General features: G+C 45.2%; 1 long non-coding RNA gene across 4 annotated transcripts in view; it reads left to right on the top strand.

The window, feature by feature from the left end:
- Positions 1-772: 772 nt before the first annotated feature.
- Positions 773-24,952, top strand: part of LOC116669008 — a 34,792-nt gene continuing 10,612 nt past the window's right edge. For 2 of the 4 annotated variants that reach the window (XR_004326375.1, XR_004326374.1), the window contains exons 1-4: positions 773-3,891; positions 11,307-11,441; positions 11,980-12,076; positions 12,594-13,978. This is a non-coding gene — a long non-coding RNA (uncharacterized LOC116669008). Of the gene's footprint in view, positions 3,892-3,944; positions 4,036-10,986; positions 11,033-11,306; positions 11,442-11,979; positions 12,077-12,593; positions 13,979-24,952 lie in introns of those variants that run through there. The other 2 variants (XR_004326376.1, XR_004326377.1) reach the window with 2 other exon arrangements.

Raw genomic sequence — 24,952 nt, 5'->3', positions numbered from 1 at the left:
GGGTGATTTGGCTTGTGGTTCTGATTTTAGGATTCTAGGAGAGGAACTCCGCACTTGAGTTCTTACCACTTATTTGGGACTGGAGGCAATGATCCAGCTCCCTTAGTTGCTTATGTGAGTGGTGGGAGCAGGAGGCAGAGTGTCCCATGAGGGTCCGCAAATGGAGCCTGTGCCTCAGGCTCGGGACCTTGGGGACGCCTGTGCTGGGGCAGCCGGGGCAGGCCCGAGGCAAATAGCCCCTGCCTTCTTTCTTCTGAGATGGGCTTGCTCTGGTCCCTGTTCTCTCTGTGATGGCTGGTTTTACCTTTGAGGCACCTATTGATTTTAATTGGAAACTGTTATCACATCTGTATCTATATGTGATCAACACATGTTGGCCGACAGTGTGATTCCTCTACCCAGGAGCCAGGTGGAAATGCCTTTGGTTTTCTCAGCATGAATTTATTCTTTTTAGGGACAAGTGCTACCAGCTCTGAGATTGTTATATTAAAAAAAAATCTATTTTTAAAATTTTAGTATAACAACTTACTATAACAAATAAAGGCTGTATATTTATATATAATATAAATAATATAATAATAAAGTCTTCACCATATATTTATATTTACCTATTCATAGATATACTGTATATAAATACATAATCTTTGTTTGTTGAATATAAAATAATTGGATTTTTTTAGGGATCTTGGAGACAGAAAAAGAAACAAATAAGAACACCCTTTAATTTACTGCTTAGACATAACCTTTATTTGCATTTTGATGTAATTCTTTTCCATCTTTTTTCTATGATTTTGTTTCGAATTATAAAATTGGGATGCTATTACACACTGCAAGCATTTTACCGTACATTATTTTTAAATATTTTCCCACTTCATTAAGCATAAAGATTTTATTTTAAAGGGCTTCATAACGTTCCATTCTATGAATATTCTCATTGGAGTTAAAGTTTTCCCTTTTTTTTTTTTTTTTCAACATCATGATGAATATCTTTGTCTGCATTTGTATTTTCTTAGGATAGAATTATTGGATTTTAAGGAAGTCTTTTTGAGAATTCTTGAGAGGTGATGGTTATTCTTTGAAATTATGAGGGATTTGCTTTTCTTAGAAAGGGAGAGATCTTACCACAACCAGGGAATACTGGCGAGAGCAGACTGGGTGCTGAAGTGACTTCTGGCAGAACTAGTGAGTCAAACAAACCACAAACAAAACAAACACACACACAAACAAATAAAATAAACACACTGTATATACACACTAGCTATACTATACATCAGTGATATAGTATGTATGTATATGTGTGTGTATATGTATACGTTTATGTATTTGTGTATACTAAACAAGGAGAGGGAGGAAGAAAACTCTGCTTCTCTCCCACCCTACTCACCTTGGATTGCTTTTGATCTCTAAGAGGGAGGGAGGGAGGGAGGTGGGAAGACAGGGGAACAGCTTTAGGGCAAGCTTGGTGATTCTTTGGGCACAAGGAACACTGCATGGGAGACCTGAGGAGCAGAGCGGAGGAGATGGCCTTTCTCCCCACTTCTGCATGGGCCCTGGCTCCATGCTGGCCCTCGAGGACTGAGAGCTTGGGTGGCTCCAGCAGGCAGCACCCTGCCTACACATGACTGCTTTCTTGGGTAGTACACGGTGAAAACTTTGAAGCTCCCTCGGGTGGAGTTCCTAGAAAGAAGGGTGCGTGAGCGGCAGGGAGCACGTGGAACAGATGCCCGCGGTCATGCTCCTGGCGGACGGGCTCGCCAGCGCTTGTGAGATGCCCCTGGGGCGGTGGGGGTCTTGGAACCGAAATCTGTTCGAGTGGCTGCAGGGATTGGACTTCGTATTTGAGCAACCAGGGCTTTTTTTTTTTTTGGCCAGTGAGAGGTGTGTTTAACTGCTGCTCCTGTGACTTTATCTGTGTCCACAACTTGGCCAAGCTGAGGGTTGTTGGCTTTCATATATGGAATACTCCATTCATCAAGATGAAGAAAATAGAGTGGAAACCGAAAAAAGAGGGGAAATGGTGATTAAAGGGGAAAACATGAAGCCGTGCAAATCTCAAGTTTTCAGAAACTGGAGCTTAGAGCTGAGAAGGAGGCTCAGACTTGCAGAACGTACAGGCTGGAAGGAACAGCAAGGTCCTCTTCCACTTCAACGCCCTCATTTTACAGAGGAGGCATCCGAGGCCCTGGGGGAGTTGCCACTTCCTCCAAGTCACGCAGCGAGTCTGTTGTGAGCCAGCGCACAGGTCTGCTGACACTTCACCCGGAGCCCCGTCCTCTGCCTGCCGCTGCCTCTCTGGTCAAGGACCTGCAGCCTGTAGGTGCTGTTAACGAGGGGGCAGTGCTCACGAGTTGTTGGTCCGTTTGGGCTCCTCTGACAGAGCACCATGGAGTGGGGAGCTTTATTTCTCACAGTTCCGGAGGATGGAAGTCCAAGATCAGGCACCAGCGTGGTTCCGGTGAAGGCCCTCTTCCCGCTGGCAGAGTGCCAACGTCTCCTCGTATCCCCGCTGGCAGAGTGAGAGATGGTGGATGCAAGCTCTCTCTACAGTCTTCTTATCAGGGCACTAATCCCATTCGTGAAGGTGCGTCTTCACGACCTTATTTACTCCTGGTCACTCCCAGAGGCCTCCCCTCCAAATACCGTCACACCGTGAGTTTGCGGTGGGCGCGGAGGGTAGCATCGCACACAGAAGGCACACAGGTGTTGGGACAGTGTTCTCCGGTCCTGGCTGCTTTAGAATCTCCTGGGAGCTTTGTGCAGCCCCGATGCCCAGGCTGCCGCTCAGATTGGTGACATGAGCATCTCTGACAGTGAGACCCTGGCATCAGTATCCCCCGGGGTCCAGCTCCCCCGGGGATGGCAGGCAGGGTCAGGGCCCCTGTGCGAGAGGGGTGGCACGTCGCCGTGTCACCACAGGGCCGGGGTCCTGGTGTTCACCTGGCATCAGGAGCCGTACTGCCCGCACCCCTGGCCCGCTTGTTACCTGGTGACGACTGGATGTGAAGTCAGGGTCTAGCCTGGCCGGTTTCTGAAGCTCCTCCCAGTTTGAGAACCTGAGAGTCTAAGTAAAAGGAAATAGACATCGTGCTTGAATAGCCTTAACGAAGCCCACCATTTCAATTCCTTGCGATTCTTCTTGGCTCTTTATTGCCTCCCACAGAGATTCCCATGAGCTCTTCATAATTTCTTAAAGAAAAAGAGATGAAAACGCATCAGGTTGCCTTGAAATCACTGGAGAGCTGCACAGGGCCCCGGTGTTTGGGGTGATGACTGAGGAGGCTGCGGGGACTGACTCAGGCTGTGTGCTCCTGCGCCCCGTTCCCCGCCCCCACCCCTCGGGGCCCCTTCACACTCCCCACAACCTCCCAGGACCTAGCGGTGGAAACACCAGCGTAATGCTTATGAAGTCACGCCCCACGAGGTTTGGTCTTGGAGCAGCGTTACGGCTGAAAGAACACAGTCCATGCAATCAGAAGTCATTTCGAAATAAATCAAGTCCTCTACTTAACTCCTCAGATGCCCCGGGGTGAACAGCAAGAGGGCCCCCAAGGCTCCCCGACTCCCCTTTCTTCCCTGAATATGCCCCCCGCCCCCACGCAGGCCGCCAGGCTTTCCAAAGTCTCCGCCAAGGCCCCCCGGCCTCTGCCTCCCACACTCCTTTTCTCCTGCTCGTTTTCACCCAGATCTCCATCTGGAAGCCCCAGAGTCTCCCCTCTCGTCTCCCAGAGGCAGGGCTGACCTCAGAGGGCGGAAGGAGGCGAACACTGAAGCTTAGAACGCTGGATGCAGAATGAGAGCAAAGGGGAGAGAAAGGCGGGGACCCCCCCCCCCCCGGGCTGGCAGCGGTGACCGAGGCTGCTGGAGCTGGAACAGGCTGTTGCTGGGAGTCAGGTGCCCGCTGCCGGGATGGGGGTTGCGGAGGGAGCGAGGGAGTGTGGGCCTGGGCTGCTGGAAGCCAAGACCGGCTTGGGTCACCTCTTGAGGCTCTTCCCTTGCGCTTTTCACGGACGGAGGGGATACCGGGCAGCGTCTCAGGTCGGGCTCTCTCCTCGTGGAGCGTGCGGGTCGCAAACGCGGCGGGTGTGAACTGTGAAACCCGAGCTCCATCAGGCCCGCCGACTGCGGCACTTTGAGAACATGTCAGAAACAGGCCGAGGGAACTTGATTAAGGTTTCCTTGGAGTTTTCCTGAACGCAGGGCAGAGAACTCTCTTCTAGGGGGTTTATTTATTGCCCCAGTTTTCTTCTTCTTTGTCTGGAGCCCGTGGGGTCAAGGCTGAGGGACTGGAGGGAAAGCCCTGGCCACGTGATGTCATTTTACGGGCAGGGTGTCCCAGTCTCCTCCTCTGTGGATGTGGAGGAGATTCTGTAGTGTGAGGGGAGGCCAGGCTCTGAAGACAGCCTGGAGCCCTCTTTGGGGTCACACAGCACGTGGGGAGCTGGGTGGAGAGTCATGAAACAGACTTTACATAGAGGAGAAGGAACTACTGACTCGTGGGCAGGAGGGTACATACCCTATTCTGATGCGGAAAAGGGGAACGGAGCCATCACTGCCGACTGCATCCACCGTGTGTTTGTACCAGTTTTGCTCTGCCCAGGATTCGTTTTCTCTCCACCCCACTGACAGCAGCCTCGGCATCAGGGCAGAAATTCCAAAGCTTGGAAAGCCACTCACGGAGGCCCCAAGCCAGTGACCACAGGGACTTAGGGGAACGGGAAAAAAATTTCTCCTACAAAAACCTGTTCTCTACTTGGCAAGTCGCTGAGTGAAATCGGGGAAGAGACGGGTTTTGGAGCCAGATTTCCTTGGGCTTACATGATGCATTAACTTTGTGAGTTCAAGCCTCTACGTTTTTGCATCTGTACAAAATGCGTATTAATAATTTTCCCTACTTCATCCAGTCATTGGAGGATTAAATGAGATCACATTTGTGGCGTCTCTGGCACGGTGCCTGGCTTGTAGTAGATGCATAATAAATGCCACGTTTCTCTCCTTCCTCAGGTGCACAAACCCAGAATAATACTTCAAGGGAGTTTTTTCAAAGGATCAATTACTTTTGTTCTGCAGGACCGGTTCCTAGCTGGCAAAAATGAGTGTACAGGGTTGAGTTCTTTTTAAAATATGGGTGAATGTGTAACCTCTAAGCAAATAAAGTGGTGTTGGGTGTCTTCATGGTAGAGAGCTAAGGAAGTGGAAAGCTCGCTCCTGCCCTCTCCACATCTACAGTGAGGCTGGGAAGACAAGGTACATGCAACTGTCAACATTCCCAGATGAGGAATTAAGACATTCGTCCTGTCCCTGGCTTGCTTGGTTATTAAGGCTTCTAAACACACCGCCAGCCACCCTCAGGCAGCTGGTTCCCACAGTCCTCTTGCGTGGGACCGAGTGCAGCCTCTGTGTCCCCGGGTGACTCACCGCTGTAGCTCTGCTCTGGGCACCCCACACCACCACCGCTGTGGGCTCTGCTCTGGGCCCCCGTCTGCTCGCAAGTTTGCTAGAGCTGATCCCTGAGGAAGCTGGGGCTGAGGACGCCATCCAGCCTGGGCGCCAGCTCTTCCCCAGAGAGCTGCCATTTCCCTCCTGCCCCAAGTAGATCCATGGGGCACCTGTTTCCAGCCACCTTAGACAGTAACGTTCGTGATGACCAGCGTGGACTTTGGAGCCAGAATGCGTGGGTTCACGTTCTATTTCCACTGCCTTCTAACTATGACTTTGTGAAAATTCCTAGTGAAGTTTCAGTTTCTATGTCTGGAAAGTTAGTACCCATCTCGTTCTGAGGACTAATGAGAGGACTTAAATTTAGCATGCTCATAGCGGGCCACCAGGAAGTGTTTGCTGTTCTTAGCTCACGATGGCAGTTTTAGGTGGGAAATGTGTGCTGCACTTACCTTTTCTTTGTCGTATTTCCCCCAAGGCTGGGCCACTGGTCCTCTCTCACCTCCTCCTCAACTCTCTCTTTGGGTCCCAGGATGGGACACACAATCTTCAGTTCAGCCCTGCATTTGAGAAGGCAGCTTCCCTCCTCGTGGGATTTCTGTCTTTCATACCAAGACTTTGCCATAGTTTTCAAATCCCTGTGCTAGTCTGAGACTCTTAATCCTGGCCTCTAGTAAGACACTCCAACTGCGCAGAAGCGGTTCTTCAAATAGCCTGGGGCCTTTCACACAGCTCAGGGGCCAGGGGTCTGCTCGACACCTTTGAAGTCCAAGAAAGGATGTTAAGATCAGGCACCCTTGAGATCCTTATTAAAACCAACAGTGGAAGCCATTTTCACAAGAATGATGCAAATGATAAATTCTCCTTGGCATCCAGAGAAGGGACTTCCAATTCTGCGCAAGGAGGGTACCCTCGTAACAGTACTAGGGTTTGAACTTCATCAGTGATGGTCTCAAAGGAGTCACTCTCGGTTTTTCCAACCATAAAATGGTGATGCTCTGGAAGGGTCATCCTGACTAGAGAAATCAAATACAGGCTTCAGGGCAGCCCCAGATGGGGAAGAAGAGGGGGTGGGGGTAGGTAGAGCCTGGGTATTCCACGGGGGGCTAGAAATGTCTTGTCAGTCAGAGAAAGGGAGGAGAGCCCTGGGCAAACAAAGAGGGCAAAGTGGAGAAGATGGTGAGGAAATCAGAGGAGTAAGAGGAGAGAGGGGAAGAGGGAAGGAACATGAGAAACCGAGGCGGCCATTTAAGATAGTGAAGGCAGGTGCACACAGACTGCAGAAGAAAACACGCTCAGGTCTCTAAGATTATGCACCTTCAACTGCAAAGCACAGTGAGCATCTTGAAAGCATCTTGTCTCAAGTGTGTGATACTTAGAAGTAGATTTTAACACTAAACAAGAAAATGTAAGTGAGAGATGGTGGGGCCTGGAAATGACCTCACAGGCATGCAGTCTAGACCCTTTCTCTCCGGACACACAGACTTGAATTTGATGAAAATGAGAGTTTGTTTGATTCTCTACTATGATCTCATCCTTGACCCATGGTGGCACTTCTTGGAATGACTTCCAAAGGTTTCCCTCTGCCATATTGTAAGGTAACACCGATTTGCTTTAGGAAAGTGATTTAAAAATATATCATTGATCTAGGGAAATCTTTTAAGGTCTATGACATTCTGTGGCTCAGCAAGGTCAATTTTTGTTCCAAAGTCTTCAAAGAAAACCCTTCTTGCTATAGGTTTGATTGATTTATTTTAAATAGCAGTATTATTCCTTCTTGTACTCTGTAAGCCATCTTGGTTTTAAATTTAATTCTCTAAGATCTCCAAACTCATTTGACTCATAAGAAAGAGCATCAGTCTCTCTTCTGTAATTCCTTTTCATGGCCTAAGTCCTTCCGGTGCTCCAACAGTCCTGTTAATAAGGTGGCACTGCAGCAGGGTGTGATCGGGCACTTGCGTGGGGCCTTGTAAGAGGCTACCCTGAAACTCAGCCTAGTATCTGGCCTCTGGGATGATCTTAAACCTAATGGATAAATATTGAATACAAACAACTAAGAAATCATTAGACCACTTGCTTAAGCAACAGCAGATTAGTAAATTGAGGACAGTGATGCTAAGTGATGGATTTGATACTCTAGAGTTCGACCTCCGTCAGGGTTCCTGGGCCTGGGCCTGAACAGCCCTCCGTGGTCCCTCTTCATGTTCCCTCGTTCATCTCTGCCCACAAACTGGGCATCTTGCACGCAGGGAGCTCCTCACAGACGTCTGTCCTGTACCAGTTGTGTGAGAGACCAAAGCTCCAGCCCCTACGATGATGACCTTGTCATCTTGACTTACTTACCCCATAACCGGAGCTCCTCCTGACTAGAAGAGGTAAAACCAACACTGTATATTGTCCACGTGGTTCTGGATCTGTCATCAGACCTGCGGGGATTCAGTGTGTGTGTTTGTTACTGTGAGCTGAGGTGATGGGGAGGATTGGATGACATCGTGTGTGAAAGGGCTTGAAAAGCTGTAAAATGCAAAATCAGGGTAAGAACTGCCTCTAAGCTGAATGGAGTTAGAGGCATGAGTGCTACCAGAGGCCCATACACCACCTTTCTGCTTTCGTAACGACTTGAAAGGCCTGGTTTGAATTGAGAATATTGGGGTTCTTTGGACTTCCTTGGCCCCTTCCCACACCTCTTCCCTTCTTTTTCCAGCCCGTCTCCCCGTCCTACCGCCAAGGACTTTGTGTGGGCATCTTAGTTCACTGGCTCAAGCTCTCAACCTCCCCTCCAAGCAGCTGTGCCCTGGCTAACTCCACGGCCCAGGGATGTGCCAGGACTCAGAAGAGGGAATCAGAGTGGTTCTGTGTTTTGATGCTTTTGCTGAACCATGGGGGTTTTTTTCCTTTCCTTTTCTCTTTTTTCCCTCCTCCCCCTCTCTCCTTTCCCCTCTCTTTCCTTTGAAAGTGATTGAAATTTGTCAAAATGCAAGAGCCACTGGTCTGGGTTCCAAGAATTCGATCATTGTCCTTATAGCATTTTTCCTAGCACAGATGACCATGTACCAAAAATATTTAATGGCTGAAGAATGGATTTTTGTCCTTGTGATTTTTTTTTTTTATATTTCTGGAATTCCCCAAACAAGTTTCTATCCTCTGACCCTTTCCTTCTTTTCCTGGGTTTTGTTTCTATTTTAAACAAGCTGCAGTTGAGTAATACAGTTGAGACTTGTTTTAGTCTCAATGCAAAATACTATCCACTGGTGTGTGAGTAACAGTACTCCTGCTATCAGTGATTATATTTAGTTAATAAAGGGCCCTGAGAATACACACAAGATCTTGGGGATGCAATTTTAAATTTACCTGGAGACTGCTTATTCCCTTATCAAATATTTAAGTGGCTTCCTCTCCATAGCGTGATGGCTTAAGATCCAAAAGGTACAGGAAGACATTAGTGTAAGAAAGTATTGATCTAATGCAGTTGAACCGTTGACGACTACAGAGGAAATTACCACCACCGTTAGCGAGAGTTGGAAGACTGGTTTTAAACTGGAGGTCACAACTTCAAAAATGAAAGATCATTTGGAATTGATGCTTTTAGAGGTTTTGCCCTAGTCATAACAGTCCCTTGCCTCCTTACACGGTATTTGGATATACATACTATAAAAATAAGGCCTAACTTGGAATAGCACAAGCCTCCCGAGGCATGACTCTCCAGGTCTCCTATGGAAGCTCTGTGCAGATTCATGCCCGTGGTTCTGAGTGGGTGAGTGTGGAGCATCGTGGGTCTGAGGAGGAGCATCGGGGGCCAGGCTCACCCAGGACTAGATGAGATCCTATGTGAGAGTCACTGGATCCCTAGATGATGATGTTTAAAAGGAGGAGCTGTCGTATCTCTCAGCAAATATTGTGGTCCAGCCTTACAAGAGTCAAAAAAGGCCAACATGAAATCAGAGCTGGCTTACAGGTTTACTCACCCAGGCTCCCCACCAACTGATTGATGTTAGAAGTTCCACCAACAGGGCTCAATCCACTAAACTTAAGGCTTTAATATCTATCAGTTCCATTTATCTTTTCTGGTCGAAAGTCTGGGAACCAAGATGGACATTTTGATGCCACTCCTTTGTTGCAGCTGTTTGTCACCAAGGGCCGCTCATGACACCGATACTAAGCGCTGACTCTTACAGAGTAATTACTATGTTTGACCCTATGCTAAGTCCTCCACAGGCATTTCCTCATTTAATCCTTACAGTTTATAGTAACCCTATGAGATACTGTTATTATATTTATTACACGAGAGAGAAAGTCGAGGACAGAGATGTTAAATAATTTACCCAAGATGACAAAGCTGTGAGATGGTGAGGCCAGGATTCAATGTGGACAGTGGGGTCCAACAAAACTCCCCCTCCGCCGTCTTCATCCCTCTGAACATCTAATTTACAGAATTCTTAGTGAGGACTTTAATTTCTACATGTTTGGGAGTATAGATCTGAGCTGATCTTCTGTAGACGCTGTGGGATCAGAGACCCAGCTAACATCTGTTTTACACGCCTTAATAAAGAGCCAGAAAAGAGTGAGAATTCTATTGACTTCTGGGAGGCAATATAACAGAGTTCTGGGGGCCCTGAGTTTGAGATCCTAGGGAACAAAAGGATCCCCCAAATTGTCTGTACTCCAAAGAGTGTGAGAAAAGGAAACAATTGCCCCATCTGTGTAAGAATTCAGAACCCCACTGCCGGGCTGGTAAAAGGCAGTGATTGATGCAGGCAGAGATGTCTGTCCTTTACCAATGACCATGGCTGTTGGTTGCATCAGGGCCTGGAACAGCTCCAGAAGCAGGCTGGTCCTTGGCGCTGATCCGCCAGCTCACCCCCACCTCCCCTACAACCTGGAGCTTTTGGATTGAATGTCCCAGGAACCGCCGTCATATTGGCCTGAAGTTTCCAGTTCTACAAATCTGATCTCTCCCCAAGGCTTACCTTGATGTTGATTCCAAGTCTAGTGTACGGGGCTGACGATGATGTAAGAGACAAATGCTTGAAAACTGAACTTGGATCCTTTTCAGGGCTGTGGCAGAGTCTTAGGGGCTGAGTGGGTGGTGAGGGGAAAACTCAAGCCAGGAATATACCAGATTCTCTGGGACGTGTTCCTGCAAACTTGAATGCGCACACTGCCGCAATGGAGCGTCATAAGCTCCCCTTCCAAAATCATTGCCGAATGCAAACTGTGGTTTCCCCAAATGCAAAATGTGGGATAATGACCTTAAATGCTTTGCTGAACCTTAGAGGGACAGTGGTAACAAACATGTTTGCAAACTCTGATTATTCATGATATATTGCAACCGTGAGTTTCAAAGAATTAAAATGTAATTCATTTAAATGATGTAAATAAAAATCATTGTATTGCACTTAAAATACTGAACTAGATTTTACACCATCTTTTAAAAATGTATGACTATCATGGTAATGCTTATTAAAAATGATCTTTTTCATGCTTTTTATGATGTTCATTGACCCTTTGCCTTGACTCTAGCCCAAGGGTGCCCAGATTTTGACTTTCACAGGCTGGTCAAACAAAATGTGAATAACAACAAAAACGAAAACAACAGGTACAGTAAATATAGTAATAACAAGAGGGGACTGACATAAGATTTGGAACTTTAAAACTTTTAATTTATTTTCTAATTGCATCAGTAGTAGCTAAGTGCATTCTTTTTATTTAAAAAATGTAAACAATGTTGCGTTATTTTCAGGTGTACAGCATAGTGATTCTGTTATTGTAAATCAACTATACTTCCATTTAAAAAAGAGGCAAAATTAGGGTTTAAAAAGGCAAATCTACAAGAAAGGATAAATGGAAACCTTATCATGTTTTTACTACAGGTCAGTGAAAATTTCATCAAGGATGAGCCTGGTGCCAGAATCTGATTTGGAGAACCTGTGCCTGAATCTAACCTCAAAAACAAAAGAACTCTTCTTCCGAATCGCTCTTCTGAAGGAAACAAGGGAAGATGGCAGGTCAGGGTGGCGGATTTCTCTTGTCTGCTGAGGTGCTTGCTGGCCCCACCTCCTGCTCCCATAGGAGGCGCCAAAGGGGAGAGTTAGCTGTGGGCCAGTCTGCGTACACTGCCTGGGACTGCCTGCTGGCACCAGCGAGCTCTGGCTGCTTGTTGCTCTCAAGAACTGCTGGCTTCTGAGTGTGGGGCTGCTTCCTAAATTGTGGCTGGTGTCCCTGGGAGTGTAGCAGATGAACTTATGAGGTGGCAAACAGACAAACCTTCTTCATTTGTATGTATGTCCAATATAATATATATAATATTCAGTATAAACTTCTTCAATATATAATACTACATGTTAGTTTAATATTCATTACAGAAAAAGAAAATCCAAAGATATTTAATATCTAATGGAAGAGACATGGGTTGATTGAAAGAAAAATATTTGAAATTGGATCTGCACATACCGACATAGAAAAAAAATCAACCAAGTCAAAGTAAAGGAGGTTCTCTCATGATTTCCTCAGCCTTTTTTGAATCCCAGTCTCCTCATCTTTCAGACGGACTCGGTAATACCTCCCTCACTGGAATGTCACGACGAGCAGATGATGCAGACCTTAGAAAGGGCCGGGCACACACAGGATGTGAATAAATGAGGTTTTTCACCTTCTTCTCTTCTACCCCAAGAGTCCCTTCTCTAGGTCCTAATCCAGAGTCACATTCTCACAGAGTTAAAAAATTCTGTTAATCAGACCCTAAGGTATTAACTGCCAACAATTCTATCTGCATTAAAATTGTGCAAGTTCTAAAAACTCTTGAATCTTCTACAGGAAAACCAATGAATCTTTTAGTGATGGAATTTCAGGCCCAGAGATGAAATTCTTGAGGAGGGAGATATTTCTAGAGGCAGAAAAAGAACACTATGCAGATTTTTTGTTAGGCCTGAATGGAGCACAGGAGAATCCATGCTTGCAGTATTTCAATGAACAGTTGTCACTTCCTCTGGGCCCAGGTATTTACTCTCTGACCTACAAGGCCAAGGCAGAAATCTATTAAGATCTGAAAAGAAGTATTTGTTGGAAAAAAATGAAACCAGCTATAGCTACTCATCTAGAAATAATCCAGGGGCTGTGCGAGCTCCTGGTTCAGTTTTGAACTGGGCTTTATTTTCCAGTGGACTGGAATGTGCAAAGAAGCCTGGCTTGCAGGAATCTCCCACGGGCCTCCCCGAGATCCTTTGTGAAAATGTAAGTTATACTCATTCTCACTTGGAGTGAGAGCGTTGTATATTGTCTGGAAACAATTAGAGGTATTTTTCCATTTTGATCTGACAACCTCAGACACATAGGCAATTGTGGGGGTGGGGTGGGGGTGGTTCGAAGTTCTACTGTTAACTATTTAAACAGTTAAAGTATTAAAACTGATTAAGTCGAATATGCTTGGAGCCCCAAAGGGTGGGTGCTGATGGAACAGGGAGGCTCAGAAAGGTTTAAAAGTCACCAGGAAGAAAAATCTTGGAGCTCTGGAAAATATTTTGTCACTGCTAATGATTTTCCAAGACCCTCCAGGAAAATAGTGTGACAATACAAGGCCATTGGGGGGAAGGCTTGAGCTGACATCAGAGGCTGCCTGGGGACCTGGGAGACTGCAGGTGAGCCCGGCATCACCTGGTTTAAGGTGTGACACCAGTACTATGACCCTGGACCAGACTGCAAAGAAAGAGGCTGCAGAGTGATAGGTCTTTTTGTCAAGGTGTGCCAGTCTCCTGGAGACTGCATTTGGATTGTTAAAAAGAGAATTTATGGTGGTTTACCTGTTGCTTTGTTTTGAAAGAAGGCTGGAGTGGAAAGAGGTCAGGGAGGGGTCAGGGCAGCCCGAAAAGTTGCTTGAGGGACGTGGCCAGTGTGGACAAGGGATCGGTAGAACCCGGGGCTACCTCAGCAGGCCAGGTTTGTGAAAACCCTTTTCAACTTTATTTCAAAACTGAAGTTAGAGGCAAATGTTCCCACCTCTCGGCTATTTGTCAATGAAGTCCAAATTGCCAGGTGCCATGGAGGACGACTGTGTCAACAGAACAAGGCTTTGCATCTGCCAAATGGTAGTCAGCAAAGGACCTCTCACGTTTGTGTTTTCACATCTCTGGTCTAGTGGATCCTTGCGGCAAACCTGGAGGGAAGTGGAAAGGTGTCGCCATTTCAAAGGTGGAAACATGGGGGCGCAGAGAGGATGGGGTGCAGAGCTGGTGAGCGGTAGAGTGAGGGTGCACGGCTGGTCCTCCGACTGCACTCGGTCCCTGTGCCCACACTGCGTGTGGCTGCCAGGCTGCCTCAGCGGAGAGCCTGGGCTGTGCAGTGAGCTCGTGGGGGCAGGGCGAGGTGGGGCCCGTAGGACACAGCCGTCCCTTCCTTTCCCTGCCTGCCTTTCTTCTTTCCCTTCTTCCTCTGCATGTGTCTGCAGCCTCCCGATTATAAAGGAGCAAGAAGGACAAGCGATCAGGGAGCAGAAGCAGAATACAAAAGCTATGGTGTGAGATGCCCAGGGTCCTAAAGTTCATACTGGGTAAGACAGCTCTTCAGAACACACTTTCTAAAATAGTAAAATTCAACAGAACATCCCTGCAGATCCATCAGTAGATCAGGTCAGGAAGAGGAAGGCATCTCATTTTTCCCCACTGAGCATCACTTAAGACCTTAAGGATCCTTGAAAATATACCCTCTTCTTTAAAAATACCAGCTTTTTTTTTTTCAAGGAGAGGTTGAATATTTTTCTTATGCAATAAGAAGCCAAGTAGCATTAAAGACTTGAACTGTTTCTGTGCTGAAGAAAGCTGGTTAGTCTTTTCTTAGAAGATGAATTTATGTCTAATCACAAATCTCTTAACTTTGATCAGAGACGAACCTTACCGTCGATAATATTTGTGCCTGTGGTTTGGGGGTCAGGTTGACAATAGACCGCTCCCATCCGTGATTCTGGAGCTGGCAGCCCCACCCCCGCCGGCCTCTGTGGAAAGCGGGGCAGTGGTAAGCAGAGTGGGCTTCCAAGGAGAGGAAAAGCAGGAGTGCCCGAGACCAGGTGCTGGAGCTCGGTGATTAGCAGGACCTTTTGGTCCCTGATTCTGCATCTCTTTATCCTCATCTCATGTACAACTTGAATTATTGTGTTTAACACATTTTCTCATTTCCTTGACAAATTTAGAGGAGGTAAGAGACTGGCTCACAGAAAAGAAGTAAGAGTTGAGAGACTAACAACAAAAGCAGCATAAAACCCCCAGGACACAGGCATGAGAACTACAGATATTCATCATCCAGGGCCGTTTGTCTAGCCGCAAATACTACCACCCACCCCAATAGGCTTTGAAGTCAACACAGTCCTCCTACCCTGTGTAATATTTGAACTTCCAAAGGAGGAGTCAGATTCGATTCAGCACACACTACTTGAGAAAACGGGAAACATATAGTATTACTGAAAATTATTTTTATCTAAATGACAATGAATCTGTTTAACAATAAGCAATAGGCTCTATTGTTTTTTAAATTGTGAAAAATACATATAAAATTTACCCTTTTAACTGTTTATAAGTGCACAGTTCAGTAGCATTAGGCATTTTCCCATTGTTGTGCAGCAGATCACCAGAACTTTTTCAGCTTGCACAACTGAAACTCTTAAACTCCGTAAACAACTTCTCATTTTCCCTTCCCCCCAGGCCCTAGTAACCACCATTATATTTTCTGCTTCTCTGAATTGGACTGCTCTAGCTACCTCATATAAGTGTTTTCATACTGTATTTGTCTTTTGTGACTAGCATTTCACATAGCAGAATGTCCTCGGGTTCATCCATGTTGTAGCATGTGACAAAGTTTCCTTCCTTTTTAAGGCTGAGTAATATTCCACTCTGTGTACAGAGCACATTTTCTTTATCCATTCATCTGCCGATGGACACTTGGGTTGTTTCTTGGCTCTTGTGAACAGCTCTGCTATGAATGTGGGTGTGTGGGTATCTCTTTGAGATCCTACTTCATTGTTTTTCAAAGAAGTAATCCTTCTGCTACTCAGAAAATAGGACTTAGCAAAAATAACTTTAAAACGAGTGCCTTTTTATTTAAATTATTTACAGAGAGCTGAGTTTTCTTTACAATAAGTGCTTCTGTGCAGGACCCTAGTAGCTGGGTTCGGGATGTTCCAGGACTGCCCATCTTCATCTCCGTCTCTGAACGAGCATCTCATTCTCAACCAGGGCTGATCCGTTTTTTTCCTCCAGAAGTTTTGCGGGCATTCTTTCCTTTCCACGTGCCTCTGCTTCCACCCCATGACCTTCTTTTCCCTAAACAGAGAAAAGTCCTGACCTGTCCGGGGCCCACCCCCGTCCTCACCTGGAGGGGATCCACCCCCCACCTCACCTCATTGGTTATCATTATTATGTCATCCAGATCAATCGATGGGCACTCGCGCTGTTGTAACTGTCGCTTTGATCATTCGTTACACTTTGTTAGTCCTCATCAGACCCAGGCCCCACTAATCGGAAACAGCGGCCTTCCAAAAGCAAGGCAACCCGGTGACCAGGGGCAATTACCACATTGTTTGGTTTTTAAATTAGTCCCTTCTTGATGCTCTGATCACCGTCGGGGGCTGGGGACTCAGAGACCCAGGGGGTGCCTGCTGCTCGTGCCTCCCGCAGCCGGCCCGGAGTCCTGCAACACCCTGCCGCTGGTTCCCCATGGAGGGCGACCCCAGTGAGCTGAAGAACACGGTCCATGATGGAGAGGCTCAGCCTCCTCAGGAAAGGGAGTCCCTGCCGGGCTTTCTCACCCACGGGTGTTGACACAGAGGGCGGTCCCTGCCACACTGCCTTCCTCTGGAAGGAGCTCTGGGACCTGATCGTCAGGACCCAGCCACACAACAGCAGGGCTCATGGCTCAGCAGAAGCCCATTCCCTTCTGGCCTCCACCCAGCAGGGGTGCCAGATCGGGGTGAGGAGGGCAGAGGCAGCCCTTCCTTGGGTTTCCACAGAACCGAGGAGGAGCTCCAGCCTCCAGCTCAAATGCCTGGCCCAGCCCTACAGAGGGGTGTGAGAGGGCCATTTGGCAGGACATTAAAGGTCAACCTATGCATTTTCCAGCACATCATTGTCTTTAATATCAGTGTTTTCCCAAACTTCATGCATTTCAGTACTACTTCTATGTTTTGCCGTGCACAATGCCTCTTTTTTATTTTAAAAGAATTATTTAAAAGGAACTATTTATACTTTGAACAGAAAGCAAGCATTTAAAATTTTTTTTAATTGAATTGTAGTCGGTTTACAATGTTGTGTTAGTTTCTGGTGTACAGCATAGGGATTCAGTTATACATATATATATATGTATGACTGTATATATAGATATTCTTTTCATATTCTTTTTCATTGTAGGCTATTCCAAGGTATTGAACATAGTTCCCTGTGCTATACAGTAGAACCTTGCTGTTCATTGAAAAGCAAGTATTTCTTGTCTACTTTTCAGCAATGATGTTTAAAAATGTCATTTATTCCCACACCGATGAACACCTGCCCCACCGGTTAGCCCACAGATGAATACCCCTCACCCCCCTGCTGGTCCAGCTATAGCTTCTGTCATGACTGGGGTAGGGCAGCTTGGTGGCCTCTGAACAGTACAAGTTGGATCTGGCGGATTACTATTGCTAATGAGCAATGGCAGTGTATCCCTTTTAAGTTAAGGGTTTCTGTTATGTAGGTATGGGAATGCCTCGTCTTGGAGGAATGACTCTGATGGTTCACTGACAGGCTGTGTGGAACAGAATGGGAGTGCTGGGCGCCGGGCATTTACTGAACTCCTCTTGGCCCATATGGGGCAATGTCCTGTCTTCTCATGCCTGCTGGGTACCCACCAGACCTGATGTCCTTTCTGCTCATCCTCTCCCTATAGACTCCACCCACTCTCTTCTGGGACACGCATCAACTCTTAAACTTTTATATTGGCCAGAAGATTGGCATTCTTCTGTAATAAAGCTTCTACTCCCAAGAGGTCCACTTGGGGAACTTCCACCTGTGTCCCAGCACATCCCAAGTCTGCTGTCTTAGATTTCACGTGGTGCAAGTGTGGCCCAAATTGGAGCATTTCTTAAGCTCGTAGGTGGAGAGATTTAAGTTCCTTAAGGGCACATTTCATAGGCAGTGCGTACGAAGAAATACATCAAGCTCCTGCTTTCCGTCTTCCCTCTCAAAAGCTGCAGTTATCAGGAGGGACACAGCTCAAGCATGCCTTTTGATTTAAGGTAAAAAGGAGATATTTTGCTTTTCAGTAGGGCAGAATATATCTTAATGTAGTAATTGAATTTAGTTCTATTTAGTCTAGTTTGATGGGGGTAGGTCCAGAGTGGGGAGGGAGGAATTGACATCGTTTAATACTTAACAGATGGACAGAAAACATAAAGTTTAGGAGATAAGAATGTCAGAAGGTTACCAGCGGCTGTGGGTATATAGTATAATGGAATTTATTGGAAAAGTTAGGCCTATGTTTGTTAATACATGTCTCTTTTTTATATTTTAGATTTACAAATTATTAAGAGGGAGAGCTGTCTTTTTGGCTAAATCTTGAGTAGACTGCTGTGTTCCAAAAAGGTATCTTTGTGTTTCATGTGAGCTGTGCCTTATCATGCAAGAAGATGCTTCTGCTGTTGAATGGTAGAGAGTTCGTGGCAGTGTGGTAGTAAGTCGCTAGCATATTAACTCTGTGAAGTAGCAGTCCTTGCCTTCTATTCTCAAATTTGGCTTTCTGAAGATCATTAAACAATTATAGGAGGGAGAGTAAACTCCTGGACGTGTGCGTTAATTTTCATGTCATGAGACATGAAACTCTACTTCTAAGGGAGCTCATTAGGCAAGGGCTACCTTTATACTCTGGAAAGCATACATTGCCACTGCAAGTAGAGGAAATTACCCCGCTGGAAGTTTCTAATAGAAGCCTCTTGGTACCAGCTCCTCTTGCATTGTATCTTTTACCTAATGTGGAATCAGGTCAAAATGACTGCAGGTGTTGAGGGATGATGTGAGCCTGACAGGAGGAGCTTAGCATTTGGAACCTTCACAGAGTCTGATGCAGTGACTTCCTCAGGGATGCTGGTCAGCGCTTAACCCAGGGATTCAGCCTCCCCAACTTCCCGGTGGAGATTCAATTGCTTAACTGTTTAGCAGGGGTTCTTTTAAAAGCAGCGAGTTAGTTATTGCCTGAAAAGAGGACTGAAGATATACTAGGTGTGATTACAGGTAAACTTAGGAAGCCTACTTCTATGCACACCTCCTGTAAAAACCATTAGATAATTCTTTGGGTCAAAAGGACAATGCATTAGGATAAATAAGGAGGAAATAAGAGAAGTCACCGAATAGAAAGTGGAACTCTTGACAGGAACTCCATGTGAGGTAGGATGGATTGGTTCTAAGGTTACATGGGGTTGCCAAAGGAAAATAGATTTGTGGGGAGGGCAGTAGGAGGGGAAGGATGGTAGGCTATTGATGAGAACCTGGCTAAACAATTGAAGCTCCAGGAACTTAAATATAAAACCAAACATGATATTTCCTTAAAGCATCAGCTTTTTCTGTCTTGGAAGCAAGTCATATTCAATCAACAATTATTTGTTCGGAGTCTGATACCCATTTATTAACTACATTACAGTTTGGGAGACAAACTAAAGGGTGAGAAGTAAGGCGTCCCAGACCGCAAGGAATTCGTAAACTCATCAGGGGAGCCAAGGGTTAGACAGAGCACGAGACTTGAAGAGAGAAATACAATCAAGCAATGTAATCAAGGGCAAGTGCTAAGTTTTGTGGGAAAGGGCGCATCTGCGAAGGCCGGGGCTCTTACTAACAGAAACTTTGCGGCTAATTGTCAAAGGTTTTACAGGGAGGTGCTGTCTGACTGAGGTCTTGAAGGCTTTTATTGCTCACCAGTTTCAGATGGAAAATTCTTCCACTGTAAGCCATTTCCGTCTCAGGTCAAGATTGTTATTTCTCACTCTTTCTTTGCAGATTCTTCAATGACTTTCCCCTTAAATACTGGTATCCTTCAAGTTTTGTACGTGACTGTCCTTTTCTACTCACAAAACCGAACACTAACAATGTGATGGGTTGAAAACTCAAATGAGACCCAGAAGTGAAAAGGTGCCACAAAAAATATGAGTCCGGTAGATAGGAGACAGTAAGGAGAAAAATGTAAAAGAAGAGTTTTTGCCTGCATAAAGGCATTCAAATTTAAGTTAAAAAATATATATATAATATAAATATATATAAATATATATATATATATATATGTATATATGTACAGAGTTCTTGCTCAGTCACCTCTACTCGCTGGAATTTGGTTTGTCAGTGCGTGCTCTATGATCCATTTACTGACTTCTAAACTTTGCTAAGCCTGAGCTCTTCTGAGTTTCAGTTTGATTGCTCTGAGTAGATCATAGTCACCTGCATGGGAGTCACCATGCATGGAATATCTTAAAACAGGGGTTGACCCTTTTGGGCCAAACCCAACCCCTGCTTCCACCCCATTCCGCTGGAACACAGCCACATTCCTTTACACACTGTCCATGGCGGCCTTGACCCTGTAGAGGCAGAGCTGAGCAGCAGTGACAGAGAGCACTCAGCCAGCGAAGCCTCACATATTTACTGCTTGACCTTTTATAGGAAAAGTTTGCCAAACCCTGCCTCATACCAACATGTTCCCTAATGAACTCATCCTTTTCTCCTCCACACCAAGCATCTATTTGCTCTGGAGTCCTCTGGTTCCTTCCTCTCCCTTATCTCCTTCATCTAAGATGTCCTGAGACCTTACGTTATTCGTACCTCCTGCCGCTCTGCATTTCTCCCACTCCCATTTCTCCCGCTCAGCCCTCCCCCATTCTCACCCCTCTTAGAGCTTGCATCTCTGCATGAACGCCAGATTACTTTGATCATGTTACTTCCTTGCCTAGAATCCTCCAGTGATGCCCGTTTCCTCCTGGATAAAACACTTCTTCCCAGTGATGCAACGATGCAATCCCCTGTCTCATTTATGTCCCCTCCTACATGTTTAGCATCATCTCTTCCATTCTCTCACTTGCTCAAGTCTGTCTGGCTAATAGATTTATCATTGCTTTGAATGAGCTATCCTCTCCCTCCTGCCTCTGAGAGATGCACATCCTGTTTTCCTTTCATCTCTTGGCTTCATAGCTAAGAAACTTAATTGTCAAAATTCAACTTCAGCATCAGTTCCTTTGTAGCACTGTCCCATCCCTGGCCTTTCCTCCCTCTGCGCTGCACCCTGGGCCCATCAGAGTTAGGGCCCCCTTCTTCTGAGTCTGTAGTGTGTCCCGAATAACTGTGTTAGAATACACATCAAACTGCGTGTAGTTCTAGTTGTGTTTGGCTCGCTCTCTCTTTACTCTAGGTGTGAACTCCCTGAGGGGCGCTATCTTATCCATTTCTATCCTTAGCAGCTATCATAATGCTTGCCAAATATTAGGTGCTCAGTGAGTGTTCAGTGAAGCAGATTACAAGTCAGTAAGTCTTTAATAAACAATGACTAATCCCTTGCTGGTACACAGAACATTTGCTGGAGGACCACCAGCCTTGGGCATAGGTTGTAAATACAGGTCTATGGTTGATTAAATGATGGGTTAACTCAGAAGCGCAGAGAGCCTTTTGAAATGCAAATCACACCATGTTATTGCCATTCTTAAGACATCCCATGGCTTCCTGCTGCACTTAGAATAAAACTCAAGCTGTCTGATTTGGCGGTCTAACCTCTCACTACCGACCTATCTCCAGTTTCTCTAGAGCACCACTCTTTTTTGCCTTGGGGTCTTTGCTCCGGCTTCCCATTTTCCTGGAAGGCTCCTTTCCTCTTCCTCTGCCCAAGTCTTATTCCTCCTGCCTGTCACAGCCCTGAGGTGACATCCTCTGAGGGGCTTCTCTGATCTAGGGTTTTCTGTTCCTTGAGCCTGGTGGATGCTCAATAAATATTTAGTGCATAAGTGAAAGTTATAAATGACTTTATTTATGAAGTCTTTGAGTATAGTTTTTTCTTCCAGTTTTATTGAGATATAATTGCCATACAGCACTGCGTAAATTTAATACATGCAGCATAATGATTTGACTCACATATGTCATGAAATGATTATCACCATAAATTTAGTGAACATCCATCATCTCATACAGACACAACATTAAAGAAATAGAAAAAAATATTTTCCTGGTGATGAGAGCTCTTAGGATTTACTTTCTTAGCAGCTTTCATAGATAACATACAGCAGTGTTAATTGTATTTTTCCTGTTGTACATTACATCCCTAGAACTTACTTATCTTACAACCGGAAGTTTGTGCCTTTTAACTGCCCTCATCCAATTCTCCCTTCCCCCACCCCTCGCCTCTGGTGACCACAAATCTGATCTCTTTTTCTGGGTATAGCTTTCATTTGCGGAGAAAAAGTTTTCTAGAAGTGGGACTTACGATTCAAAAAGCTTATACTTTTTATATATGTTTGCAGGATTTTGACATGTACTAGGGAAGTTTTGGCAATTTATATCACCCCCAGCAGTAATAATGGATGTGAATTTATCCTTTAATGTTAATTTTGTCAGGTTAAGTGGGTGAAAGCTGCATCTTGCTATTGATGTTATTTGTACTTCTTTGATAACTAGTGAATTTTTCTTATGCCATGAGGCATCTGTACTTCTTTTCTCGTATGTGTGTATGTGTGTATATATCCATTGCCTGTTCCTAGTATCCACTGTTGAGAAACTTAGCCATTTGAAATTTTTAACCTTAATATTGTTTTCTAACAAAGATACTTAACATGTGTATGTAGTTCAATATATTATTTTTTTCCTGTGAAATTTCTGCCTTTAATGTCATTATGAAATGTACTTTCCCCTAAAGATTATATGGATATTTTCTTATAATATCTTAATGGTTTCATATATATATAATATTTAGCATATGTGATATACTATATTATATATATTTAAATACTTTCAAAAATGATTTTTAGTATAGGTAGAGATGTCATTTTAATTTTTCCACTGTTTTTACAGTGTATCAAAATTGTTTATTGAATAATTAATCCTTGCCTTAGTGATTGGAAATATCTTGTTTCTGACATAACAAGTATGTTTTCATAAATACAAGTATATTCAGGCTATCTCCCTCCCTCAGCCCCCATGACCTGAAAGCCAAGGAGACGGCAGAGGCTAACTCTGTTTGCAGCACCATCCTCTCCAGAGACACAGCCAACAAAGGCATCATCCAGCTCAGGTCATGGTCAATGAAACAGAGGGAGTGACTTGTGTTTTTGCCATCTAGAGACTGTGAGTGAAATTAATACACAGGATTACATTTGAAACCCACATTTGGCATTAGATTTATTTTCCAATCAGAAAGGGGAACCGCACTTGCAAAATATTTGGGCCAGTTAGTACGCGTGAGTCCAAAGACAGCACAGAAAACTTGGTGCTGAGGCACATAATAGTAATGGAGCTCACAGAAGGAGGTTGGCTAAATTGTGGGAAAAGTGACTTCTGCAAGGCCAAGTCTTACTGTGTAAAATCCATGCTGCTCAATCCCATCTCCCACCCTCAGCCCCAAACCTCTCTTTTGAACACTCACATTAGTGTTCTGGCTTCTTGCCCGAGAACTTGAAAATGAAAGGATGAAAAGTGAGCTTGATGTTCCTTGCTCGGCACGAGTAAGTCCCCTTTCTCCTTCAACACAGGCCGAGGAGTTCCGTTGGGGATTAAAGAGTAAGAACCCAGTGTTTGTAACAGAGTGACTTGAGGGCAGCATCACAAGGATTTAGTGGGCGCCATAACAAGAGGGGCCCCCTTTGGCCCCCGGGGTCTGTTCCCCAGACTTCAGCCATGCTGTTTTCACATATGGGAAAATCAGGTAGAGTTTTCTTTCCAACCTTAACATCCTCTGGTTAAACCATATGCTTGCATTTCTCAGCCACTTCTGTCCAAATATGTTTTCCTAATGAGGCATTATATTCCTATGAAGTCAAGCTGTTTTTCCTCAAAAAGAGTATTTTGTTTAAAAAAAAAAACCCACAAACTATTAGTGTGTGGACAATAACATCATTATTATTTTTTTTTTTAGTCTGTGATGATACTTTCAAATATTGGCAGCCACCAATTATAAATTTATTTGTGTTCCCCAAACACATTTTTTGGAACATGTTTCCCCATAGAATTGATTACATGCAATAGGTTTCCAGGCTAGCTCCTACAATTGTGCCTAATTAAGTGAAAAAAAAAAGTTTATAATAATACTGTTGCAATGGTCCAAGAAAAATAAAACTGAAAGCTTTAGAAATTACTAAGATGAAATGAGTGTGACAGAAGAAACAAAGCCCAAAAAGATTACAGGGGGAAAAAAAAACCCAGTAATTAAATACATGGGGAAAAAACCCCAAAAGTCACGGATACAGAGAACAGATTGGTGGTTGCCAGAGGAGATGGGGGTTGGGTAAAATGGGTGAAGAGGATTAAGAAGGACAAAATTCCACTTATAAAATAAATAAGTCACACAGATGTAATGTACAGCATGGGGAGTATGGTCAATAATATTGTATTAACTTTGTAAGGTGACAGGTGACAACTAAGCTTATTGGGGTGACCACTTCACCATGTACACCCACGTGGACTCACTATGTTGGACACCCAAAACTCAAATAGTACTGAATGTCAATTTTGCCGGTATTAAAACAAGCAAAAACAAAAATTCAAGGAGTTATCTCACATATGGATAGTAAAGAAAAAGTGAGTAAATTGGAGAAAAAGTTTTCATATTGAGTTATAGGGAAAATCCATAGGGGGTTATGGGGAAAATCTGAGGGGGTTTCCAGGCACTTTATGGGACTGAGAAATAAGCGGCGAGGTTCTTTATTAGATTACATTCCTCTCAAAATGAACAGATTTTCTTTTCCTTGGTGCTGCTCATTGCTAATGTTGGGCTTCCTTTGGAGGCTGGCAAAGGCCAAGCTGATAGGAAGGAAAAAACTGCAGAGCAGTGGTTTCCCTGAGACAAGAGGAGAGAGTGGGTTTCTCGCAGTCTCATCTCACTAAAGGGAGAACAGTGTCCCTTCCCATTCCCTCTACACATTTCCCCCAGGTGGCCTCTTCCGCACCCATAGCTTTACTTACGACTGTAAACCGGTAACTCCCAAACTTCTCCCTCGAGCTCACATCATCTTTCTGCACTTCAGATCCACCTGCTGCCTCCCCTCCAGTCGTCACACAGATGAACTAAATGATGTTTGTCCAACAGCGCACACCCACTCCCCTAGGAGTTCTTTCCCAATCCCACTCACCCCTAGAAAACAAAACAGGGCCCTCCTCTTAATCCGTAGCACCCCTCCCATCACCTCCCCAGACACGTGGGCAGGAAGTGCTGTATGGGATCACTTCTCCCCGGACCCTACATGTAATCAGCCCTCACATCCTCTCCAATGTTTTCACCCGTGTGTCCCAGCTTTGCTCCCTCAGTCCCATCCCCAGCGCTACGGCAGAAC

Source organism: Camelus ferus, chromosome 15 (genome assembly GCF_009834535.1).
Source record: "Camelus ferus isolate YT-003-E chromosome 15, BCGSAC_Cfer_1.0, whole genome shotgun sequence".
NCBI classification, from domain to species: Eukaryota; Metazoa; Chordata; class Mammalia; order Artiodactyla; family Camelidae; genus Camelus; species Camelus ferus.
This window is presented reverse-complemented; position numbering and strand designations above follow the sequence as displayed.